At 39.1% G+C, this 24,763-nt stretch overlaps 1 protein-coding gene and 1 long non-coding RNA gene across 3 annotated transcripts in view; one reads left to right on the forward strand and one right to left on the reverse strand.

Annotated features, from left to right (window-relative positions):
• Nucleotides 1-24,763, reverse strand: part of si:rp71-81e14.2 (uncharacterized protein LOC100002239 homolog) — a 164,555-nt gene that overhangs the window by 21,262 nt on the left and 118,530 nt on the right. The window lies entirely within an intron of this gene.
• Nucleotides 16,565-17,965, forward strand: LOC122137659. Of its 2 annotated transcripts, none has more exons than XR_006155004.1 (4): nt 16,565-17,006; nt 17,205-17,266; nt 17,341-17,412; nt 17,545-17,965. It is a non-coding gene; the product is annotated as an uncharacterized LOC122137659 (long non-coding RNA). The 2 variants fall into 2 exon arrangements; XR_006155003.1 differs by having other exon boundaries at nt 16,566-17,006; nt 17,542-17,965.

The following is a 24,763-nucleotide window of genomic DNA, read 5'->3' on the forward strand; positions in this document are numbered from 1 at the left end:
GCCTTGCCTTCTACATGCCAGTTTGCCATCGCCTGATCTATGCCTGTTTATGATCACGTCTTTAATAAAAGCTTTGCACATGGATCTTAAAGTCTCATGTCTTGTTTGCCCTGAAACTGAGTGGCCCTGGCCACTGAAAAGCTAATTCTGGCCCAAGAAAGGATGGGGAGGCAGCCCCTAAAGCTTCTCCAGAAGGTGGGCACCAGGTGGAACAGCACGCATGATATGCTGCAAAGACTCATTGATCTTAGAGAGCCTGTTGGTGCTGCTTTGGCTAGTTTGTCAGGTGACATCATGCCACTTTCAAGTGCAGATTTTGACAACATTTCTGAAAGCCTTGAAGTACTGGCACCCTTCAAGTAAGCCACTGAAGAGCTGTCTGCTGAGAAGAGAGTGTCAGCTTCAAAGATAATCCCAATCATTAGGATGATTCAGCACAAGGTGGCAAAAAAACAAACAAAGAATAAAAAAAAAACAGCCCAGGCAAGAAATGCACCTGCTTAATCCTTAGGGACGGCTCTTCAGCAGTACATCAAGCGGTGCAGTAATGTTGAATCAATCCGTGTGCTTGCACTGGCAACGTTGCTAGACCCCCGATTTAAGACCCTTGCGTTTGGGAACCAGGATAATGCCCGTGAAGCTGAATGGCTGTTGATGGGTAAATGTGCTTCAATAATCCGGCTAACCACTGAGCATGCTTCACAAGCAGAGGCATCATCATCATCATCTCAGGCAGCTCAGAATTCTCCATCCTGAGATGACCTGTGGGAGCTCCTAGATAGCCGACTCAGTGAAACATAACGGCATCATAGCTGTAATGCTGATGCCACCATAGAGGTGAAGAGATACATCAGTGATGCATACCTCCCTCGAAGTGAGGACCCTCTCAAATACTGGCAGGCCCATAAAGAGTACCCCCATCTATATGCTTTGGCCAGAAAATATCTAGCTCAGAGCTTCCCAAACTTCAGAAGGGTAAGGCCCCCCAAAAACATAGCTATTACAGCCACATCTGTTCCATGTGAACTAATATTTTCTAAAGCTGGTGATGTGATTAGTAAAAAAAGGAGCCGCTTAAGCTCCAGCACAGTGGAACAAATAATATTCTTGAATCTCTAACTGGATTTATATTTGTGCATTTGTGTTTTTTTTAACAATGTGCATGTTTGTGATCTTTTGTAAGGAACACACAAAAATGCTACAATGAAAAATCACACAGGCCTCATTTATTAGCATAGTAAACATTCAATGTAGAAGTGGAAAAGACAAGTTTGATATGAGTACAAATGAAGAATAGAAAGTCTTTATTGTCATTGTATTGTGCAAAAAACAAAACAGAAAAAAAAAACAATGATGTTGGTGTAGGAATTTTTATTGACCACCAGATGGCGAAGTACGAAGTACTGTGTCAAAAAATTCGAAGCATCAACGCAGTTTGTTGTAAAAGCATTACTGCTTCAGAAGCTTCCTTTGGCACATCTCAGTCTAGGAATCAAAGGCAAAGAAACCCGGAAGAGCTAATCAAGATTCATTCACCAGCGAAGACAGACTGGCAGAGACAGACTCTCCAAAGTGGATGTACATAAACCATATACATCTTAAAGACAATTAAATGTCAATTTAATATGTGACAGGAAAATGTTCTAAGAGAATTGCAGATGAGCACATTACAACATGAACAGACATCTGATTGAGAGATGTGTGTGTGTGCTATTATGTAGTTGTCAGCACTGCTTTAGATTAATGTAAGTAATGTAAACAAACAAATCTACATAGATTAAGTAAAAATAAGTTATCTATTTCATTTGACCATTAGTACTGTTGATAAATTGAGGAACATTTGTTGGATAAAAAGTGAGTGAACACATCAGCATCTACCTCAACAAGTAAATGCAGTATATCACAGATAAATCAGAGGAGACTGACTCTTGTCTGGATGTTACAGGGACACATGAGACACACGTGTGTTTATCTGGTGAAGAGTGACTAATGAAGGAATGCTGCCATCAAAGACTCTCAGTGAGTACACTACAGTCATCAATAAAACATCTTTTAAATCTTAAGTTGTAGTTTATATTAATTATTATAATTTCATTTAATTTCACATTGAGGATGTGATTTTGGTCAAGTCTGCTGGTTTCTGTTCATACAACATCAGTCAATGAAACCCGAGTTTCAGAAGCTTCTAAAGCATCATTAAATAAAGTCATGAAGAATCTGAAAGTCAGGCTCCATTGACTGATACTGTATGAACACAAACCAGCAGGAGAAACTTGACCAAAATCACCTTTTGTGTTCAGGAAAAAACACACACACACAAGGATTGAACAGAATGGAGGCGAGTAAATAATGACTGAATGTATGTTTAGATGAACTAACCCTTTAAAGCCCCAAATAGAAACTGTATGAACTACTATAATATTAAGCGTGCATTAATATTATAGTAGTATCTTTATTGAGCGTTTACGTGTATTTATGGTATTTACAAAAATCACATTTACATTTATTCATTTAGTAGACACTTTTATCTGAAGTGACTTACAGTGCTCTTATTACAGGGACCCCAATCCCTCTGGAGCCACCTGGAGTAAAGACAGCAGTGGTGACAGCTGCGGAGATTGATACTGATCAAGCTTCTTTTTGCTGGTCAGTTTAGTTAAATTAAAAAAATTAAGATTTATATTTATTTTGAATTCAGTTGTAAATATGAAATTAAATTTAGCAATAAATAGAATGCTGACAACATAAGATATAAAGCGTTTTACTCTGTGTAAATGTTTCACAGGTAGTGGTGCTCATGGAGAGCAGCACATGTTTGGAGCAGACACATGTTTTCCTGCTCTTGCTTCAGGGTTGTGTGTTTCAGGGGCTTCAACATGGTCTTCCTCATCCTCTCTGTGCACTCAGACAAGGACAACCTTGATGTCTCTTTCCCATCCATGATCAGATTCAGTCTGACTGCATCAGTGAAGGTCGTGATGGACGGATGTGGGTTCACCGTCTGTAAACTTTCAAAAACAAAACGATCTCTAGCTAGAGTGCCCGTGAGCTTCAGGGCACTTCATTACAGACTCTTGCCATTTTTCTCAGGACTCCATTTCCCATAATCCTTTGCCTGAAAATATATTTACAATATAGCTGTCATTTATAATGTGAAAATACAAAATACACAAACAGAAAAGGCCACAGAATAATAATAATAATAATAATAATAATAATAATAATAATAATAATAATAATAATAATAATAATAATAAAATGTAATCTAATCTGCCTGGTCTTTTGGATTTGGTCACATGGCCTCATCTACATCCCACCTGCTATATTCTTTGGCAAGGCAACTTAGGAAGAATCTTTTGGTATGCCTTTTCCTTCCTTGTATTGTTCAGCTGAGATGTCTTGGCATTAAGCATCCATTGCATCCTGGAGGGACATTTTGAGGGACGATGGTGAAAAACCTTCCATTTCCAGGCTCAGTAAAACTCCTCAATGGGGTTGAGGAAAGGGGAGCAAGGGGCAAGGAAAAGAGACATCATTCTCGAATGGGTGTCAAACCAGGCTCTGACTGCTCTGGGAATGGTGGAATGCAAGTGGACTCCCACCTGTCCCCTTTCTCTGGCAGCAGTCTTTGGTGCAGATCTTCAAAAATCTCACATTTATGCAGGAGTGCACTTTTCATTACATTTACATTTACATATAAGTTAAATAATTTAGCAGACACTTTTATCCAAAGCGACTCACAAAATGAGGACAACGGAAGCAATCAAAATCAACAAAAGAGCAAATGCTATAACAAGTCTCAGTTTGCTTACAGTAACACAGTACACAAAGTACTTTTTTTTACTGTAAATTATATAAATTAAAAGAAAACAAATAGATAGAATACAAAAAGATTAGAAAAGCTATTGTTAGTTTTTTTTTTTTTTTTTTTAATAAAACAAGCAGTAAATGAATAGAGTTCAAGTTTAAAAGGGACAATTTTATTTGTTTATTTTTTTTAAGAAAAGTACTTTTCCACACAAGATCAGCCCAAAGAGGTCCTCTTTTACTATATATCATATGGTCATGCGATTGAGAGAACCTCAACACCTGAGTGTGTTTTCTAGATGGGAATAAGCTGTAATTTGCATAATTTGTATTTGCATAATTTCAATCAGCTAATTAGCAATTGCATAAAATACAGGAGACATATTTGTGTTTCAATTCACAATATGAACAGCCGTTCACTTTGACTTTAGTCTATAAGTTAGTTTTAGAGAATTATGTTATCTGATCTGACATACAGTGTGAAAGCATTTGAAAATTTGGCAGTAAAATTACATTGTTTTGGTCTTGGTTGAGCTTGTGTGTAAAAGAAGTTCAAGCATTTTAAATTTGTGTTAACTGTATGTATTTTGTGTCAAAGCAATAAGAAATGTGTTAATTGTATAGTCTACACAGAAGGATGTTGGGCTAACTGTGTTAAGAGTTTAGGAAAATTGTTAAAAGTATTGAAAAAATTGTCATAACGATTGTAAAAAACTGTAAAGGGATAGTTACAATACATCATACTTTATATATGCATTTTATAATGATATATTAAGCATTTTATAAACATCAATCTTGTGTAATTTAGTTGTAGGCCTATACAGTTATTCATTTTATTGTATTATGCGAGTTATTTCCTGTTTGTGATATTAAAAATAATTTTTGAAACTTCTGAACATTTTATACGAAATATACTTTAATCACAAGATTCAAAATAAAATGTTTATTCCAAAGTCAAGAACATGCGCATCATACATTTTTCTATATAAAAAATAAAACATTTCAATAAAACAAACACACACACACACAGCAGCATAATTTTAAAAGTAACAATCAAAATCTATACAATTATTAAACTGAAGTTTATAAAATGAACAATTCACTATTAAGCCCATTTTGTCATGAGAATCCTGCATGAACATTTCCAAAATGAACAATTCACTCTTGGGCACATTTTGTCATGACAATCTTGCATAAATTCAAATTTAAATGTATCAACTGAAGAATTCACTCTTAGGCCCATTTTGTTATGACAATCCTACAAAAATATTTCCCCTGAATTTATTAAATATTTTGTACATATTTGTGGAAGCTTCTGATTGTTCCAGGAGATTGTTGAGGACCTTTTCCTTGTCCTCTTCCTCCATTATAAGGAAACGAGGCTCTTCCACTGGCCCCCTGAGCAGATGTCTGTTGTAATAGAGTCATTTCACAATTTCTGTCTGGAATTTCTGGGATCTCCTTCATTACAGAATATTAAAGGAAAATGTAACTTTAATATTTCTTATTAATGTGTGTGTGTGTGTTTGTCTGTGTGTGTGTGTGTGTGTGCGTGCGTGTATATAATAGATTAGATTGATTAGATAGACACAATTATCTCAATGATGACAAATGGGATTAAAATAACTAAACTACAAGGTGATATTAACACACAAACAATGCATATAACAGAGGGAATTAAAGCAAACTATTTATTTTTATGAATAATAAACATCTTTAAAACTTCACCCATTTACAGCATGCATCCAAAAATTAAATGAAACATCCACAGAAAAATTTTATATAGTATGACAACAAATTCAAGCTTTAATATAAGATAATAAAGCCAAGCACACATTAAGTACTTAGCAGATAAATGCTTAACATAACATATACGATAATTATTAAACATGATAGCAAAAACATTACAGACTACTCACTGTGCTCTCTCGTTGTCAATAACTCCGCCGCTCACTTCCGGTTCTGTGGCTGCAATTCTGGAACTGCTGCAGATCTGCAGCTGGATATATCTCGTTAAAACAGGAATAATTGGCTTATTTTACATACATTTCAAGTTGCCGAGCTGTATTAATCGTATTTTAGCTGAATGTTTGGTGGTTTGAGAAAAAAGAAAAAGAAAAAAAAAAACTACACAGTACACACTACAAAGTCACAGTGATTCTAGAAATGCTTGCCACTTCCAAAAAGTTGTTAATAGTTACCACAGAACAGCATGGCTGCAACAGCATTCAAAAAATTACACTGAACATTTTGTGTAAGGAAAGCTGACGCAAAACTGACGTTTTGACACGGTGTCAAAATCCCGAAGTGCAGATGTTTCCAAACCCTGCTCTGAAGTGTGATTCAAAACACCCATGTCATGTGACTAGGGTGAATCAAAGCACAAGTTTCACAAGTGTTTCGAGACCCGAATCTGCTTTTGATCAACAGGGTCGGTAACAAACCACACAATCGCACATTAACCTAACTCCCACAAAGTCTAAAAATGGAATGGCAGAACAACTAATATATTTAAATAAAAATCTTTATATGTAAAAATGCCAGGTGTTGTGGCTTGATGTCTTTTATAAATATTATTTTTTTCATAACCAAAATAACATATGCACAAAGAGTTCATTAAGCCGCGTCGCAACAGCTAAAGTCTGTCTACACTGGATGCGACAAAGCGACCACTGAAGATCATTTGAAATTTGTTTCAATACGTCATAAATAGAATGCAGCAGCAGTTTTCTGTCTTGGATTTGTCGCGCCACGCTGCATCCAGTGTAGACACAGTGTAGTGATAGGTTCCTGTTTTTGATTTGTAGTTTGTTTCTGTATGCTCAGCGCATTGGGAAACGTCTTGTTCGTGACCAGATGTGAATAATGTGTGTAACACGTCGATAGAATTGACCCGGCAGTAATATAGCCTCGGTTGATGACATCATCGGAGCGCGCCCGCAACACGGGGCTATAAATAGATAAGCCACAGGTGCATCAACAGGTCTTTTGTCTTCAGATCATTCTGTGCATGTGTGCATCAGGAAGATTCTTTTTGTCTGCTACAGATCTTCGTAGGATGAGCCAACGAAACGGTAAGTGTTGTGTTTTTCCATGCTCTCGTCCTATGTATGAGCTGGATACACATGATTACTGTTTTGTGTGTTTGGGGGAAGAGCATGCCGTTCTGGCTTTAGAGACGGGCGAATGCGAGCATTGTGAACTGGTCTCAGTGAAGATGCTTTGTGCTTGTCTGAACTATTTTCAGACCGCACCCACCTTTTCGTCGGAGGGCTCTCGTACGGGTCTGCGTCACCAGATCCACGCATCCTCTCTCGTGATCTCGAAGCGCGCTCCGGTGCTTCTTCAATTCACGAGGAGGATGATATATCTCTTGGGTCTTCGGGCGATGAGCAGGCCACCTCTGAACGTTCCTCTCGCGAGAGGAAATCGGTCGAGGAGCTGCTCGAGGTGGTTACTCGCGTGGTGGACAGGCTGCAGCTTGACTGGCTGCGAGAACAAGAGACCCCCAAACATAGTAAGCTGGAGGATAGGTTTCTGTCGGGTGTTAGGAGAGAGAGACTGCAACATCAGTCTCTCCCCTTTTTCGAGGACCTCCATGATGAGCTGTCGAAGGATGCAAAGTCGCGGGGGTATTCGGAGATGCCTAGGGTTGAAGAGTCGCTTGCGAGCTATCTCTCGCCTGAATCTGCACCCTCGGTGAAGAAACCTACTCTCCCCACTAAACCTTGTAGAATTACATCATCGCTAGTGGGTTAAGCTTACCAAGCTGCAGGTCAGGCGGGTGCTGCGCTGCACACTATGGCAGTGTTACAGGCATACCAGGCTGACCTGTTGAAGGACTTGAGTGTGGGCAGTACAATCGACGAGGAAGCATTTTCGCCCCCGCCCCGCCCCGTTACCCTCACAAAACCCCTCCATCTCTGCCGCTTCTTGTGCCTCGGGGGGCGGGGGTTTCCAGCGAGATATTAGATGTTCCAGTGCTTCCTGCCGTCATTCAGGACAGGGAACATCTAACATCCCCTCAAAAGGAAGTATTGAAATTGGTACAACTCCCAGAGAATCTGGCAGCGTGGAAACTTCTGCCAGGCATTTCTGCGTGGGTGTTGAGCACAGTACGGATAGGATACACGATCCAATTTATTCGTCATCCTCCGCGTTTCAACGGCGTGGTCTCCACTTCCGTGAAACCGGAGCTGATGCAGGTACTGTCTCAAGAGCTACAAACTCTTCTGGGCAAATAGGACATAGAACATGTTCATCTTCAACGGAGAGAGTCGGGCTATTACAGCAGATACTTCCTAGTTCCCAAAAAGGGTTGGGGAGTGCGTCCAATCTTGGATCTTCGAGGCTTAAACCGTACAATCAGAGAACTCAAGTTCAAGATGTTAACCGTCAAGACGGTCGTGTCGCAAATTCGGCATCGCGATTGGTTCATCACGATCGATCTGAAGGACGCATATTTTCATATAGAAATTTTGCCACAACACAGGAAATTCCTGAGGTTCGCTTTCGAGGGTGAAGCATACCAGTTTCGGATTCTTCCTTTTGGCCTAGCCTTATCACCCCGCACTTACACAAAATGCATGGATGCAGCGCTGGCTCCATTACGACTCCAGGGCATTCGCATTTTGAATTATATCGACGATTGGCTGATACTAGCACAATCGCGAGAGATGGCGCTACAACACAGGGACATCTTGTTAGCTCATCTAGTTTCTCTGGGGTTGAGACTCAACACCGAGAAGAGTGTTCTCTGTCCGGCCCAGAGAACGACTTATCTCGGGATCGTTTGGGATTCGATCACGATGCGGGCACAACTGTCTCCCGCTCGGATCGAGACCATTCAGCAGACCATGAGCAAGGTCAGGCTAGGCCAGGATCGCACTGTTCGTCAGTATCAAAAGATGTTAGGTTTCATGGCTTCAGCATCCACGGAGATTCCTTTGGGGCTGTTGCACATGAGACCGTTTCAGTTGTGGCTAAAAGCCAGAGGATTTCATTCGAGAGCCAATCCTCAAAGGCAAATAAAAGTGACGTGCCGCGCCGCGGGCTTCGTACACTATCTCTGTGGCTCAGACCCCGGTTCCTTGCCTTGGGTCCCACTCTAGGGGTACCGTGTCGTCGAAGACTGCTAACGACAGATGCCTCCATGATGGGCTGGGGAGCAGTCTTGGATGGCCACCCAGCTCAAGGGGAATGGGGGGGTCATCAGCTCGATTGGCACATCAATTGCCTTGAGCTGATGGCCTTATTTCTGGCTCTGAAATATTTCCTCCATCATTTGAGAGGCTGTCATGTCCTAGTACGGGTGGACAACACAGCAACAGTCTCATATATAAATCACCAGGGGGGTCTGCGCTCACGCAATCTGAACAAGATAGCGAGGCAGATTTTTCTTTGGGCCCAGGACAAGTTCCTGTCACTCAGGGCAGTTTACATTCCGGGGCATTTGAATGTGGGAGCGGATTTACTGTCCAGGCAGACACTACCGACAGGGGAATGGAAACTCCACCCAGAGGTAGTGAAACAGATTTGGGAAAAATTTTACGAAGCAGAGGTGGACCTCTTCGCCTCCCATCAGACAGCGGAGTGTCCCCTCTACTTCTCTCTGAGTCACCCAGCCCCCCTGGGTCTGGATGCGATGGCGCACACATGGCCCAAAATGCGCCTATATGCGTTTCCTCCAGTTTCTCTGCTCCCGGGAGTCCTAGCCAGAGTTCGCCAACAAGGGTCTTGCCTCTTGCTGATAGTGCCACGTTGGCCGAACAGGGTTTGGTTCTCGGAGATAATATCTCTCCTTGACGGCTCGCCATGGGCGATTCCGGAGAGGAGGGACCATCTGTCTCAGGCAGGGGGCATGATATTCCATCCCAGGCCCGACCTGTGGAATCTTCATGTTTGGCCCCTGAAGGGTACCAGCTGAGGAACACAGGGCTTTCGCCGGGTGTTATTGATACCATTCTTAGTGCTAGGGCTTCCTCCACCAGACAGAGTTATGCCAGTAAATGGGGTGTCTTTGACAGGTGGTGTGTGGTACACAATGTAGATCCAGTCAACTGCCATATTGCTTCAGTTCTGGACTTCATGCAAGAGAAATTGTCAACAGGCACATGCCCTGCTACTCTTAAGGTTTATGTGGCCGCTCTTTCAGCTTGCCACGCCTTGATTGACGGGATGCCACTCGGGAGACACCCTCTGCTCTCTCGCTTTCTTCATGGGGCCAGACGACTGAGGCCTACAGTAAAAACCAAGATGCCTTCTTGGGACTTAGCTATAGTTCTCGAGGGTCTGGTTGAAACCCCCTTTGAACCTTTATAGTCAGCGTCTGATAGATTTCTAACTCTAAAAATGGTTTTTCTCATGGCAATAACTTCTTTGAAGAGAATTGGGGATATGCAGGCTCTGTCTATCTCACCATCATGCTTAGACTTTGCCCCAGGGAGCGTGAAAGTGATTCTGCATCCTCATGCCTTTTCGGCTGTACATCCGGTCATTCTAGAGGCCTTCTGCCCTCCGCCGGAGCAGGAGAAATCTTATAGACTGTGTCCAGTCTGTGCTCTTCAGACTTACGTCCACCGCACTAGCCAGTGGCGTAAGTCAGAGCAACTGTTCGTCTGTTATGGTGGTGGTAACAGAGGAGCACCTGCCACCAGGCAGACCATGTCTCACTGGGTCAGGGATGCTATTGCTTTGGCTTATGAGGCGCGCGGTCAAGCTTCGCCTATAGGTCTTAGAGCTCACTCCACAAGGGGGGTCGCCTCCTCTAGTGCTTTAGCAAGGGGTGCCCCCTTACAACAGGTTTGTGATGCGGCAGGTTGGTCCTCTCCGCACACATTCATAAGATTTTATAGTTTGGATGTCCATGCTACTCCGGGCTGTCATGTCCTTGAGTCAACATCACAAGCTAATGTCTGAGGCCTTCTTGTGGAAGCTTTCGAAAGGGAACGTCCCGGTTACTTAGCTGTAACCTTGTTCCCTGAGAAAGCGGAACGAGATGCTGCGCTGCGTTGCCGTACTGAAATATTTCCCAGGACTGCTCTTCAGACAAAATGTCCCGTTGATGCACCTGTGGCTTATCTATTTATAGCCCCGTGTTGCGGGCACGCTCCAATGACGTCATCAACCGAGGCTATATTACCGCTGGGTGAATTCTATCAACGTGTTACACACATTATTCACAGCTGGTCACGAACAAGACGTTCCCCAATGCGCTGAGCAGCGCAGCATCTCGTTCCACTTTCTCAGGGAACAAGGTTACAGCTAAGTGTAGCATATATAAGTGCTGCAATTATAAATAAAAATAGTGAACCAGTATCAGAAGATTCTATTTTGGCTCAAGGAGGAAAAGGTGAAGTTCAAATGATACACAGAGTCAAGGCTGCGGTGCAATTGTGAATTGTATTACATATAGGACAACAAGCATTTACAATATTTACACGTGCACATAGGAAGTATTCAGTTCAAAGTTATTAATGAACATACAACAATCTTAGAATTCAGAATTCTTTAAATCATAAAAAGGTGCATGAAGCCGCAGCGGTTCACAACACTCAACCCTCGAGACAGGCAGAGTCCAAGGAGTCCATGATGGAACAATTCATAAGCTCAGTGCCGATATATAGATGTGTAAAAATATCCAAAAGTATGTGAGAATGTCTCTGAGGGTGTGTGTGCAGGTGTATGGATTAGCAGCTGCAGCGCCTCCTACCACATCGGTAGATACATGCACTCCAAAGCATCAGTTTAGGGCCTAGTGGCTCGCCATCAATGCACAGAACCTGGCCTGTAAAAAAGGGGCAAATAATACATCACTCTGGTTCCAAGCATCGCAACTATATCACCATAATCATAATACAATAAAGTCATCATATTATCATAATCAATCTCAGTTCATTCGTTTCATCATGTACATTATTCAATATAAATACTGCTTATAGCAATATGAATAATTTAACAATCAGCAAGAGTACTCTTATAAATAGACAACATCAATAAATAGCTTCAAAATGCATTTCAAAATCAAAGAGTAGTTGACAACTTCAGAATTCAACAACATTAAGATTAATTATTAATATATTACTATATCACTTAAATAGGCGCAAAAAATTATTATATATATATATATATATATATATATATATATATATATATATTCAGCACTTCGTGCTTGAACCCCTAATTATTAATGTATTACTCATTTAAATAGGCACGCTAACAGATCCATATACACATACAATACACTATTAGCACCGTATAACAAACAAGAACAACTCACCAGTTCCCGTATCATTAAGTCACTCAACAGCAGTCAATTGAAAAGGTAGGGGCAATCTAAAAGATTGGCACACATAATAGTTAAACCAGCAGTTTAATTAATAGAATGTTTTACCGGCTAAACGCCCACCTGCAACAGCTCGACACACCAGCTCCCACGCACACACACACCAAACAACAGCGCGCGGCCGTATTTAAAGGAAAGTGACGCAACACTGTCTCACAACGCGAACACAGAGGGGAGCCGCAAATAAGGAGAATAAGGCAAAAACACCTGGGTTACATAAGTAACCGGGAACGTTCTGACCACATGCCAGTTGTGCGCACTAACCACTCCCCCAACCCACATGGTGGAATAACGAGCACAACATATATGCTATAATTCATCAATTCGCCTAACTGATTCATTGTCAATGCTGTTTCAGAGCAATACTTGAAAATGACCACAAGGTGTCACCAAAGAGACTGGTGTATAATTGTTTCGAAGCCTCGGCACATTTGCTTTGTTTCAGTATTTCATAAAGCCTCGCTCTGCTCACCACTAGTTTTGTGTACCCGAAAACACATCCAATATTTCATTAACTTTTGATAACTGACTACTTACCAGTATTTTAAAAGTTTTTCTTAAGGTGGTTTAAACCTCAGTTTTTTCTTCTTCTTCTTTCAGTTTTCTTTCTTGTGACCAGTTTTCCTTTTCCTCTTTCAAGTTGATTTCTGTACTTAAAACTGACCAGTTTTATTGCAACATTCTAAAATATTTTTTTTTTAAATGTACCAAAAATATTAAGGATATGTGAAAATATAATTAAATGCTTAATTTTATTATTTATTTATTTTTTATTAAAACATACTTAAAGGGGTCATATGATGCGATTTCAAGTTTTCCTTTCTCTTTGGAGTGATACAAGCTGTTTGTGAATAGATAAGATCCCTAAAGTTGCAAAAACTAAAGTCTCAAACACAAAGAGATATTCTTTATAAAAGTTAAGACTCGTCCACACCCTCCTAAAACGCCTAGTTCTAACACGCCCCTACATGTCTATGTCCGGATGTGGGAAGATTTGCATAACACTGCCCAAATATTCACGCAAAGAAAGAAGGCATAACTTTATTGTTGCTGCCACCGCAGCCACCATGTTGTGAAGACTCTGTGTGTTTCATTGCGAAAGCGAAACTACTTTGTTTGGCCTTTCAAAAGAGGACACAACTAGAAATCAGTGGTTAGGTTGTATTTACAACACTGTTCCAGAACAGTTCAACCTAAATATTCAGATGTGTGTAGTTCATTTTATGGAGGACTGTTTCCTGATCCTGGGAGAGTAGACTACAATGCCGGCTGTTCTGACTCACAGTCAGTAAGTTTGTTTTCATATTTAAAGGATTTGCCTCTGATGATTCAAAAGCAAGTTTTGAGCAGTGTACAGTAGTGCTTGTTGTTTGTCGTTTCTCCGATCACAAATGAGGACATGGTTTTATGTTTATGCGGCGGGATGCAATGCAATGCGTAAAAAGAAAGTAATCATAATAGTAATCATTCTGTCGTCTTGTCGGGCAGGCCTGACTGAAGGGAGGTTCAGGTGGCGCCATGATCAGGTGCTGGCACAACTGGCCGATGGACTGGAGAAGGAGAGGAAGCGGAAAAGAACTAAGGCACAAGACATGACATCACAATATGGTAAGGGGCGTAACATTTCTGTAACCTTCATCCACTTCCATTGAAGAAAAGTGAAGCTGCCATTGTCCCAATAGGGCTCGGCAATATTTCGCTGATTTGGGATCAGAGTCTGCGCAGTAGGGACCTGCACAGTAGAGAGCGAAGTGGAGCCGCGTCCTGCCCACAGTCAATCGCAAACACAGTCGATTGTGAACATTTTATTATTTAGCTTTTACTGGTCCCATTTTTGTCTGCTGATCTTTCGTATAAAAGGCTTGTGTTAAAATAAGGTACATACAATTCCAATCTATTCCTAAAGATCCCGAAAAAGTCTGTTGTTGTCGCCTCAGTTTGCTTAGAGAAGCTGTCAGACTCAGCTGTCAATCATGATGTCACATTCCCGTTTTTATAGCATCACATAACTAACTAAAACCAAATTTATTTAAAAAACACCCTAACTTATTTAAAAAACTCCCTAACTTACATCAAAGTGATAAAATCTACATCAAATGACATAAACCATGTTTGAAAACAAAATATTTAAAGTGAAACGTAATTATTTATTTTGTCCCACGTCCCATTAGATTACATGGATAGGGCGGAGTTTATGACCTATACTGGGACCAGCCACCTGGGGGCGATTGAAATGTGATGGCTTCACTTTTGAGGATTAGTTCGGCACACGAGCTGTACTACAGGTACATCTCAAAAAATTAGAATATCATGAAAAAGTTCTTTATTTTTTGTAATTTAATTCGAAAAAAAGCTAACTTTCTTATATTCTAGATTCATTGCACACAAACTGAAATATTTCAATAGTTTTTTGTTTTAATTCTGATTGATACGACTTAGGAAAATTAAAAATTCAGTATCTCAAAAAAGTTAGAATATTCCATTTTGAGCTTGATTAGTTAGATTAATTTTGAGTATAAATACTGGGTACCTCCTGGGCTAGTTTAGAACATGCAACCACAATTATGGGAAAGACTACTGACTTGAGAGTTGTCCAGAAGACGATCATCGACAACCTTCCACAAGGAGGGTAAGTCACAGAAGGTCATTGCTGAAAGGGCTGGCTGTTCACAGAGTGCTGTATTGAAATATATTCATAGAAAGATGACTGGAAGGAAAAATGTGGTAGGAAAAGGTGCACAAGCAACAGGGATGACCACAGCATTGGGAAGATTGTCAGGAAAAGCCGATTCAAGAACTTGGGGGAGCTTCACAAGGAGTCAGCGCATCAAGAGTCACCACGCTCAGACGTCTTGGTCTACAGCTGTATAAAATGGTCTACAGCTGTCACATTCCTAGAACCAAGCCACTCCTGAACCAGAAAAAACGTCAGAAGCATCTCACCTGGGGTAAGGAGAAAAAGAACTCGACTGTTGCTCAGTGGTTCACAGTCCTCTTTTCAGACGAAAGTAAATCTTGCATTTCATTTGGAAATCAAGGTCTGGAGTCTGAAGACTGGAGAGGCACAGAATCCAAGCTGATTGAAGTCCAGTGTGAAGTTTCTGAAGTCAGTGATGATTTGGGGTGCCGTGACATCTGCTGGTGTTGGTTCATTGTGTTTTATCAAGTCCAAAGTCAATGCAGCCATCTACCAGGAGATTCTGGAGCACTTAATGCTTCCATCTGCTGACAAGCTTTATAAAGATGCTGATTTAGAACCTACCCAAAGTGCCAAAACCACTTCCAAGTGGTTGGCTGACCATGATATTACTGTGCTTGATTGGCCAGCCAGCCAACTCACCTGACCTGAACCTCACAGAGAATCTATGGGGTATTGTGAAGAGGAAGATTAGTAACATCTGAAAAACAAAACAGGGGAGCTGAAGGCTGCTATCAAAGCAACCTGGGCTTCAGTAACGCCTCAGCAGTGACACAGGCTGATCACCTTCATGCCACACTGCATTGAAGCAGTAATTCATGGAAAAGGAGCCCCAACCAAGTATTGAGTGCATAATTAAACCTACTTTGGAGATCTTGAACATTTCTGTTTTGCAAATCTTTTTTTGATTGATCTTTGAGATACAGAATTTTTAATTTAATTTATTTATTTTAACAATTACAATCTATCTCCAGGGATTTTAAATAAATATAGCCTCTATATATATATATATATATATATATATATATATATATATATATATATATATATATATATATATATAGTCATCTTAATATGCATTGTCCCCGACAGTGTGTGTATTTATTTGTTGGACATGGGATAACTGTAAAAACCCGGGATAACGGGTCTATCGGCTATATCAGGGGTAGGCAACGTCGGTCCTGGAGTGCCGATGTCCTGCAGAGTTTAGCTCCAACCCTGAAAAAAAAACCTCACTTGTCTGTAGCCTTAGTAATCATGAAAACCTTGATTAGCTTGTTCAGGTGTGTTCAATTCGGGTTAGAGCTAAACTCTGCAAGCCATCGGCACTCCAGGACCGGTGTTGCCTATCCCTGGGCTATCTGGAACCCCGACTGACAGGACTGTTTTATTTCTTTTTATGTTTATACAGTATAAAAAAAGATGTCTGCATATTTTGGTAGGCCTATAACTTTTATACTCTGTCATGTATAGCACAGAGAGTGAGAATGAAAAATAATATTTGATTCATGAACGAATTAGTGACAGAACTGTGACTATCAGAGGAAAAAATAAAGACAATAGTTATACCCCATTTTTCATAAAAGAACAAACAAATTGTAATTAGTAGAGTTTTATTTCTTAAACTATTTAAACTAAAAAAAAAAAAAAGTTACACTACTGATTTAAAATCACAGTATAATATAATTTATGTAAGCCTATGAAACACACCAATTTCTCGTAATTACAGTTAAATTTACATTAAATACTAGCTTCAATGACAGCCCCATTTTATGCATGCGCACTAAAATCCAATACTGCGCATGCTAGTCAAGCATCCAATACGTATTGGATCTGATCCAGTTACGTCATCATGCTACAGGCTGCAATGAGGACATCTTGGATGATGGATCAGAGTGCTGCGCTCCCGCCTGACTGTGTTTGATGACACAGTCGGCCAGGCTCGCGCTCCCTCGCAGTTCGGGTCACGCGTCCGCTGAGGCAGCGGCTCAGATCGCAGAGATTAAAGTTCTCCGTCACTAAGATGGATTTCCGTTAATTGAAGCGAGTCTATACAACGGATTTCCGTCAATTGGGAAAAAAATGGGAAAAGAAACATGTAGCACATTGTTTTGCCAGCACACCGAAAATTATCCCCACCACGCATGGGCGTCAGTAGTAGGGACTTCCAGTATTTCTCATTACTGTTAAGCTTGTTTGTATCTTTGTTGTGTTGTATTTACTGGTCCTGACTCCTGTTGCTTGCTCAAAATGTATTTTTTTTTTTTTTTTTTTTTTTTTTTTTTTTACTGTTTGCTTGTATATGCTTTTATTTCCTTTAATCCAAATGGTGATGTCTGTCATTGTCTTTTTTAGGAAAGATGTTTTTAATGACTTTTCACACCAATTTGGAGATGTAATGGAGTCACAGGACTACTGTAAGTGCTGTTTTTTCTTAAGGCCAGTTTATAGCTGCTGTGCTTTATCAATTAAGAGATTTTTCCATATGTAGGCCTACCATAATATTACAGACCCATACCAGCCATTACCAGCCCAATTCCAAAGCAATACATACATGTTTGAGGTAAGGTTCTTTAATAATTTATTAAGTGCTTTACATGTTTGAGGTAAGGATCTTTAATATGTTTTGATCTTGAACATTTGTTTGCATACTATAACTAATTCCTATTCTTTTTCTCAAAATCTCTCATAGCAGGAAAAACACACTTTGGAGAAGGTGATGAGTTCTGCAAGTACAGGAAAAAGGCAGATCTTCTTGGCTGAAAAAGAAACTTTTTTTTCTTCTTCTTCTTTGTTTGTTTCTACAGATGGACACAGAGACTTCAGACTTAAGTTCACTCAAAAAAATAGGGATGGTATTGTTTACATTTTATCACTATTGATACCAATACTGCTTATCGATACCGGTACAGATACGGTTATCAATACTATTTGGTGCAATAAGATGATTTGAAAAGTTATTTTAATACTGCTGAATTTTTAGTAACTGTATTAAAATTCTTCAGTCAAGAGCAGTGAGTTATTTTTCTCTTTGTGTTTTATTTTATTAACACTGAATGAATAGTTCACCTAAAAATTAAAATTTTGTCATTTACTCACTCTGAAGTTGTTTAAACCTGAACCTAAACCTGTTATTTTGAAGAATGTGGAAAACCAAACAGCTGCTGGTGCCCAGTGACTTCCATATTTTTTTTCCTACCAACAAAGTCAACTGTTTGGTTACGCACATTCTTCAAAATATCTTCTTTTGTGTTCAGCACAAGAATGAAATTAATACAGTTTGGTACAACATGACAGGGAGTAAATAATGACTGAATTTTTAAAGGGGTCATATGATGCGATTTCAAGTTTTCGTCCACACACTCCTAAAATGGCAAGTTTAAACATGCCCCCACATGTCTATGTCACAATGTGGGAAGATTACATAACACCGCCCAAATGTTCACGCAAAGAAAGAAGGTGTAACCTTTGATTCTCGCTGTTGCCGCCGGCGCCATGTTGTGAAGACGTTGTTTCATTGTGAAAGCGAAAATACTTTCTTTGGCCTTCCAAAAGAGGACACAACTAGAAATCAGTTGTTATTTTGTTTTTGCTGTTGTGTTAGGGAACAGTTCAATCCAAATATTCAGATGTGTGCAGCACATTTTATGGAGGACTGTTTCCTGATCCTGGGAAAGTAGACTACAATCAATGCCGGCTGTTCTGACTCACAGTCTGTAAATACAGAGTTCTGGCATGAAACTCTAGATGGCGCAGTCTGACAGGTCTAACTCAATCGACTTCATGGAATCATTATCACATTGCACAGCTGACTGGTTTTCTCCTGTATCAGTAGCAAATGAGCTCACTGCTCAATATTCAAATACCTGGCTTTGTTTGCTGTAGCAGTCGGCAGCGCACGTCAGAAAGGCTGAAATCAACATCTAAGATAAATTAATGTTCTTTTAATTTTTTTTTCGCTGTGTATATTTGCGTGCTCTGCCTAATTGAGTACAAAAATGTGCAACCATAAACTAGGTTAAACTAAGTGTCAGCAGTTATGTTAGCAGTTTGCATTGTATGCATCAGCAAAATATTAAGCATATTAGCAGCGGCATTTAGCATATGTGTTTACAGCTGGAGCAAAGGCAGTTTAGAGCATGTAACACTCTGAGGAAACATTAAATTAATTAAGCATTCTTGTGTTTGCATTTCAACTAGGGTTTACCATATGCATCGGCGTAATCTCAATGTTCATTTTCATTTTGAAAGGTCAGTGTTTTCATCGTGATGAGTGTGGTTGATTTCAGCTGCACGCAGCGTCAGAAGCATGTGCTTATCACAGTCATATAAATGACAGTGATGTGGAAAGAAGGGATTTTAGAGTTATCGCTTAAGATCATTATCTATGGTTGATGTAATCCTGAATGAAATTCATTATGGTTAGAGTAGTTCGGAGAAATTTGCTCAGTGTGACCTATGCTCTAGCGGTGCTTAGTAGTTAAGAAAATGGAAAAAGAACTTAATATTCTGCTTTCATTTCATTCAAGTTCATTCCAACCAGGAGTTTTGTGCACTGTTACCCCGATAACTTTTATCTACACGAGAGAGTGAATGGTATGCATCGGCTAACTTGTCCGTCTCATTGCACGAACATGAATTAACCAGCTATTACTCTGCAGCTGGGACTGATGAAGTGTAGAAAACAACAGAATATATATTAAATTACTAAATTATGATATTTGCTCAGGTGGATGCTAGGGTCTTATCTATCGGATTGCATCATATCATTTTGTTAATTAACATAGTGTGCATCTAATTAGAGTTAAGCCAGTCAGTGTGGTAGCCCAGGCTCACATACTCGTAGGCACTATTGTTAAGCCGGTCGGAGTGATAGCCAAGGCTCACATAGTCATAGGCCACTAGTGTTAAGCCGGTTGGCATGGTAGCCTAGGCACACACAGATAGTAATGCATGTGGTCCACATGGCTCTTCGGAGCAGCAGTACATATGTCTTGGTGATAGATCTGCTGGTTGGGGGGTGTCTTGTCTTTCCTTGTCCGTTCATTTTCATGTGCGTGGATGTATGTTCACTGCAGCAGTTTATCCTTATATTTAGTGGCATGCATATATTGGCTTGTAGTGTTTTGTCTGTTCATCTTCATGTGCGTGGATGTATGTATGTCCACTGATGCAGCAGTTTATTCTTATATTCAGTGGCATGCATCTATTAGCTTGTATTGTATTGTGTGCCATGTCTTCTGCTTTGTTGGGGGGTTGTTCATTTGTTTTATGTGCAGCAGCAGTATTTCCTACATGCTCACAGCAGCATGTTGTGGACGTGTTGGCAGTAGCAAGTCTCAGTACTTGCTCTGCCACAACAGCAGCAGCAGCGTAGCAGATCTATTCTGCCAAGACCAAATACATTAACATTGTCATGAACATTACCATGCCAATCTCTCTGAGAGTTGTCATGACAGAAGTACATTTACATATGTAAAGGATTTTCCACTGATGATTCAAACGTAAGTTCTGAGCATTGGTTCTCAATTCCAGTCCTCGCACCCCCCTGCTCTGCACATTTTTGTATGTTTCTCTTATGGCTTCAGACGTTTGTTCTATTTGAATGTAAGTGCCCTGCAAAGTGGACATCACAGGATATTCCGCCATGATTCCAGTTTGAAGTGAACATATGTTCCATTCAAAGTGTATTGAATTGTGCGAGACGTGAATTTAAATTGTATTTATTTACAGAGGTATAGGATGTCACACTTGTCCGTGTGTGAAGAAGTTGCGCAGCGCAAATCCATGAATGAATGTTCCAAAGTGAGGTAAACTTCAACAGATTTACCCTGTTTAGGGAGTAGGGAGCAATGAACACTGTGTAGGGACCATGTCAGTGGGAACACAGTTCATGCACTGAGCTCACTTCTAAGGAGCCGATTATCTGATTTAGGTGTGTTAATGAAGAGATGCATGCAAAATATGCAGAGCTGGGGGGCACAAGGACTGGAATTGAGAACTGCTGGTATAGAGTAGCGCTTGTTTGTCACAAATTAAGACATGGTTTTATGTTTACGCGGCGCGATGCAATGCGTAAAAACACATTATATAATTATAATCTGTAATTATATCCCCACTGGATGCAACAAATGGCTCGTTTGTAATGGGTTTTGTTGTTTTTGTCTTGTCGGGCCCGTGTTCTGACCAGGACATGCATCACAGTATGGCAAGAGGCGTAACATTTTTGTCACACGCTTGAGGCGTTCAGCCAATCACTGGATAGCTGGCCAATCAGAGTACACCTCGCTTTTCAGAACGATGAACTTTGCAAAAACGACATCATTCAGAAAGGCTGGACGTAGAGGAGAAACAATGTACAGTATGTGGAAAATGTGTTTTTTAAACCTTAAATCGCATAAACATTTTATTACACCAAATACACAAAATAATGTTTTTTTAGCAACATCATATGACCCCTTTAATTATGGGGTGAACTATCCCTTTAATGACAATCGCCAGCATGTTTAGTACCGTCCTTTTAAGAGCTACACGAACCGTTTCTCTTTCAATGGTATACTTTCACTTTAGACATAACTAACTGTTTTTATATGTAAACCTTGTGTGTTTTTGACCATATTAGCGCAATCAGATGATAACTAAAAAATCAGGTGCAATTTGACCGGCCGTCTAGTTTGCACATTCTTCAGGTATACATGCTCTAAGCGCATGTCAGAACAGCATGCAAATTAAATGTTTAACCGACAAGGCTTTAAAGCACACGCAAGTAATGTACTCTTGTATATAAGCGCAGTGTCTCGTGAGTGTAACTCTACAGCTAAAATTAACATTTCATATGAATGTGTCTATCAAGTTGCAGTTGGAGCCGGGAGACATAGTATATACAGCGCATTGCTTGAGGTAGATGTTTTGTTAGTAAATGTTTCATTAGATTACTACTGTTGCCTCCTTTGTTCACTGTTACACTGCTGCATTGCATCTGACACAGTGCATATATTGCATCTGATTTTGGTGTTGGTTAGTATTGTGATGTCACGCAAACACACACCGCAGAGGTGAATGTTTATAACATTTAAGTCTTGCAGATGGGAATGTCATTCATTCAGTGAAGGAAAATGACAAGCAGCAGCTTCTAATTAGCCATTAACATGAAGTATACAGAGATAAAACAACGCAATATCGATAACCGTATCGTTTGTCCTGAAGCTTATCGGTAGTCTGGTATTGACCCAGTTATCGGTCCAAATAAATACAGGTTCTCGGTACCCATTTGTTTTACTTTTCTTTTCTTTTCTTCTGGAATGTGAGTGGCTTTTTTTTTTTATTGGTACATGGATGTTACGTTTCTTGGATGAACGTGATGCTTTTATAAAGCCATGCTGTTTTAAAGCAATTTTCACTTTAACTGTTGTAAATTCTTCCCCAAATACCAAAAATGGAAATTATGTCAATAAGTGTTGAAGATTTCAATGTGAAATAATAAACATTTTAAAATGTTTGACGCTCGAGAGTGTAAATTCAATAATTCAGTGACATTTAACACCGTAAAATCACATTCTGAAGCTGAAGAAATTGCTTAATATGAACAATTTTAGATTTGTATTTATCTGGATATTTGGTTTAAAAATATGTAAAATAAATAAATAAGTCAATCCAAATAATTTTATTCTGATAATTTGATAATCATCTAAAAAATATATTTGGTTGAAAGTGAATATTTAGTTTCAGTTGACAATAATAATTTGATTGTCAACCTTTTTATTTTTTTATTTTTTACTTTTTTTTTTTACTTTTTTTTCTTTTTTTTAAGACGTTTAGCCGAAATGAATCCAGATCTGGAAGTTAACCCTCAGGAGTCTAAGGCTATTTTTGGGGCCTGGAGAAGTTTTGTCATGCCCTGACATTTGTGCTTTTTTCAGTTTCTTATAAATATCTAAATGGCTAAAGTCTAATCTCACTGTAATCAGCACAAACTGGGCTATAATAATATGTGAGCAGCATGTATATACATGATTGTTTTTTTGAGAAAAAAAATGTTATGCGTGGTTAGTGAAAAACTAAAAATGTTAAATCACTTGAATAAGGCAATAAAACACATACAGAACATTGGTTCCCGGCACTTTTGAAAACTGGAGCTTGTAGCCTAGAATTTTTCTTTCTAAATTATGTGAAAATCAACTTGTTTACTCACTTACAGAAAACAATATATTGATTTAAATTTTCTAAGACACTTTTTGTTGGTAAAAGTCATATGCGAGTAGGCATCAACTATCATAAATATCATTGTGATTCACACCTGAGAAGACAAAGGCCTGCATAATGAGCTGCATAATGAGCCATTCAGTCAGCTGTGTGACTGAGAGGGAAGAGTTACAAGAAAGAATGTGAGGACAAAACAAATGTATATAATTTTATGTTTGTAGTTTATTTAGAATATATTTAATTATCCCACAACATAATTTAATATTAACTTGTGAGTGCAGTTAAACAGTTTATTAGGAACAATCAAAGCTGACTTTAAAAGCTGAATTTTTTGCATCATTACTCCAGTCACACAATCCTTCAGAAATCCTTTTAACAATCTTATTTTCTACAAAAAAAAAACATTTATTGTTATCATCATTATTATTATTATTATTATTATTAATGTTGAAAAGGTTTTTTAGGGGGGATAAATTGAAAGAACAGCATTGTTTGTTACATTTGTTACAGTTACATTTATTTGTTACATTTATATTATTTACATCAAGCTTTTGAATAGTATAGTAGTGCATATTGTTATTGAAACTTCATAATATTTCACTTGATTATACATTTAGTCAGGAATTATAGTTTGGAAAAAGTCTTTGGAAAAAGTCTAACTAGTAAAATGTTTACACGTTATGTAAAACTAGTACAAGTATGTAAATAAATAAAAAGAGACTTACTCATGTTTATAATCTCTGCTTTATAAAGTGCTTAATTTTTTTTTCTGAGGAAATCCAAATCTCAAATCATCAACCACATCACATCTTTTTAGGGTGAATTATGTCTTATTCCTCTCATCGCGAAGCAAACAGTAAAATAAAAAACTTGAAGAACAGTCTCGCTGCGTTGTCTTCTGTTGTGTGGGCGTATTCAAGCGGCATTCACTAAATTTCAGGTGTTTCATTACCACGACGTAAAATGGGCATTTCTATGGAAGCCCGTTTCCGCCACTGTTGAGTAAAAAAAAAAAAGATTCTTTAAGTCATAATAATGAGAAACATTCTCATAATAATGACTTAACATCTCAAAATAATGAGAAACTTTCTCATAATAATTATAAAATTTATTTAAATAATGTATTGAGATATTTTGTTAATGTGAAGATTTATTTGAATAATGACTTAACATCTCGTCATAATGAGAAACTTTCTCGAAATAATGACTTAACATCTCGTAATAATGAGAAACTTCCTCGAAATAATGAGAAAACTTTCTAGTAATAATGACTTAACATCTTGTAATAATGACTTAACGTATCATAATAATGATAAACAAATTGTGACGCATTGTGCGCTCGAGCTACGCCTACAGACTAGGCGCCGGTTGTTGCTGATGCTGATTCTTGCTAACATTGGGCATCCATGGATCCATGGATTTTAAACAAATAGAGCAGTATTTCAGACGAGGACTAACAAATCGTGAAATACTAACTCTACTGAAAGAGGTACATGGAGTCAAATTTAGCAATCGCACCCTTGAACGACTTTTGAGTAAACACCAGCTTTTTTTTTATTATTAAATGTAAGAATTTCACATAAAAGATGAAAGATAAATTTCATAAGGCTAGAAAAAAATTGTCTCTATAAAGGTTAAAAAAAAGGTCCTGGATATCAATTTAAGGGACATGGGCCCACATCCCCCTAAAACCTGCACTGCAGGTTAAGCAA

This window comes from Cyprinus carpio, chromosome B6, assembly GCF_018340385.1.
Source record: "Cyprinus carpio isolate SPL01 chromosome B6, ASM1834038v1, whole genome shotgun sequence".
Classification (NCBI taxonomy): Eukaryota; Metazoa; Chordata; class Actinopteri; order Cypriniformes; family Cyprinidae; genus Cyprinus; species Cyprinus carpio.